This window comes from Phoca vitulina, unplaced genomic scaffold (genome assembly GCF_004348235.1).
Source record: "Phoca vitulina isolate PV1807 unplaced genomic scaffold, GSC_HSeal_1.0 scaffold7, whole genome shotgun sequence".
Classification (NCBI taxonomy): domain Eukaryota; kingdom Metazoa; phylum Chordata; class Mammalia; order Carnivora; family Phocidae; genus Phoca; species Phoca vitulina.
In genome coordinates this window covers 26,989,267-26,992,054 of record NW_022589710.1, presented here as the reverse complement: position 1 = coordinate 26,992,054, position 2,788 = coordinate 26,989,267, and the positions used below count along the sequence as shown (strand labels likewise).

At 42.3% G+C, this 2,788-nt stretch overlaps 1 pseudogene; it reads left to right on the top strand.

The window, feature by feature from the left end:
• The first annotated feature begins 218 nt into the window (after window positions 1-218).
• On the top strand, window positions 219-337 carry LOC116633450 (annotated as a pseudogene).
• The last annotated feature ends 2,451 nt before the right edge of the window (window positions 338-2,788 follow it).

Genomic DNA, 2,788 nt, shown 5'->3' with positions numbered 1-2,788 from the left:
CTCACAAATACACCCAGAAATGTTTTACCAGCTGTCTGTGTATCCTTAGACCAGTCAAGTTGACATAACCATCACAAAATTAACCATCATACAATTAACCATCACATTTAGTAAAATCCAGCTGTAAATATATCCAACTCTCTACCCACTGTACCTCTAGCTGAATGTGGGTGGAGAAAAGCACATAAATATGTTGACTAGTCTCAATTTAAATTCTTGTCTATGGCTATACCACCCTGAATATGCCTGATCCCATCTGATCTCAGAGGGTAAGCAGGGTCAGGCCTGGTTTGTACTTGGATGGGAGACTGCTTGGGAATGCTAAGTGCTGTAAGCTGTTAAAAAGAAGAAGAAATTCCTAATACCTAACCTCAAGTAGGCCATTAGTGCTTCTGGAGAACCCTACTGCACTTCCTACTCGAGTGGTCACACCTCCTCTTTAACTTCCTTCCCTCTCTACAAAATCAGTTCAGGAACTTGCTACCCATTTCAGTGAGAAACTTTTTTTTGAAGATTTTATTTATTTATTTGACACAGAGAAAGAGAGCACAAGCAGGGGAGAGGGGCAGAGGGAGAGGGAGAAGCAGGTTTCCCGCTGAGCAAGGAGCCCAATGCTGGACTCAGTCTCAGGACCCTGGGATCATGACCTGAGCCGAAGGCAGACGCATAACCGACTGAGCCACTCAGGTGCCCCTCAGTGAGAAACTCTACTGTGAGAACTTCCATATGATTTCATCACCACATCTCTCCTGACTCTGACTTTCCTCCTATTCTGCAGGGAGATTATACATGGTCCTTGCTAGATAACCCTTAGCTCCCAGCTAATTTTTGCACCAGTTCAAATCCCCTTTCACCCACCTAAGGACATCAAATAGGGAAATGTCTCCTCTTGCTTTTTACATCATCAAATGTTTCCTCCTTACTAGATCACTCCCATAAATATGCTATAATATTTCCCATTATAAAAAGAAAAATGTGACCCCACTTCCCCTTCTAGTTACACTTCATACTATGCTCTCTGTTTCATGAAAACTTCTTGAAGAAGTTATCTATACTCACTGTCTCCACCTCCTCTCCTATCATTCAGTCTTGAAACCACCCCAGCCAGGATTTTGTCAAGGTCATCAGTGATTGTAGGTCTCAGACCACATTTTATTCAACCTCACAACAGCATTTGATCCATTGATTTTTGTCTTCCTTCCATAGCTGTTTTCTCCTCTTGCTTTCTAGGACACCACTCTCTCTTGGTTCTCTTTCTACCTTATTGATGACTGTGCATCAGTTTCCTTTGCTGGAAATTTCCTTTCTTTGACCTCCATATGTTAGAATTCCCCAGACTCAGCCTTGGATCTCTTTCCTTCTCAATTTACCCTCATCCCTTAATGATCTCATAAAGTCCATAACCATGTGTTTTGACAATTCCCACATTTTTTTTTCTCGATCCCTGGCTTTTACCTTGAATTCCCAGCTTGCAGAAGCGGGTAAGTGTCCAACTCCCAAACCTGTTCTTCCCATTGTCCTCCCCATTTCAGTAAATGGAAAATCTGTTCATTCAGTTGATCTAGTTAAAAAAACTTGGAATTATTGAGGCACCTGGGTGGCTCAGGTGGTTGAGCGTCCGACTCTTGGTTTCGGCTCAAGTCATGATCTCATGGGTTGTGAGATCAAGCCCACAAAGGGCTCCCCACTCAGTGGGGAGTCTGCTTGAAGATTCTCTCCCTCTGCCCCCTCCCCCACTTGTGAGCATGTGCTCTCTCTCTTTCTTTCTCTCAAATAAACATAAATCTTAAAAAAAAAAAAAAAAAAACTTGGAATAATCCTCGGCCCTTCTCTTGCTTTCATACCCTACATGCAATCTGTCTATTATCAAGCATTTCACTGTTTCCATCATTTCCATCTCTCCCAAATAGCTGTCTCGCTGAAGTTTTAAATAGCCTCTTAGATGATCTCCCTGCTTCCTCTTTTGCCCTCTACTATGGATCCTCAAGGTAGCAGTTAAAATGACCCTGTTAAAGCATAAACCAGATGTTGATATTCCTCTGCTCAAAATCCTCCAAAGGCATCCCATCATCTTCATAGTAAAAGCCTTATAATGACCTCAAAGCCCTACATGATGTATCTCTTTAGTATCTCCCTCATCTTGCCTCCTGTAATTATCCCCCCAATCTTCAGAACTAAGTTCCCCTTCATGTTCCTCAACATGCACCCACCTCACAAACTTTGTACTTCCTGATCTCTTCAGCTAAAATGTTCTTCCCTCACTGTCCACATGGCTTGTGCCCTCACTTCTTTCAGGTAGAGGTTCAAAGATCACATTATCAACAAAGTCTTTCCTTTCACCCTATATAAAATATCAACCTCACCTCCACCCCAAGGATAATGTTTTCCTTATCATGATCCTTTTCCCCAGATCACCTATTATCACCTAATATTTAATACACATATTTTTAAATTGTTTATCATCTGTCTTCCTTCTGTAGAGTATAAGCTCCATAGGGAAACAGCCTTAGCTGTTTTGTTCACTGAGGTATCTCAAGCACCTAATACTTAGCTGTAAGTACTCACTAAAGAGTTGTTATATGGGGGCAACTGGGTAGCTGAGTTGGTTGAGCAACTGCCTTCAGCTCAGGTCATGATCCCAGAGTCCTGGGATAGAGCCCCGCATAGGGCTCACTGCTCAGTGGGGAGCCTGCTTCTCCTTCTCCTTCTACCTGCTATACCACCTGCTTGTGCTCTTTCTCTCTCTCTCTGTCAAATAGATAAATAAAATCTTAAAAAAAAAAAGAGT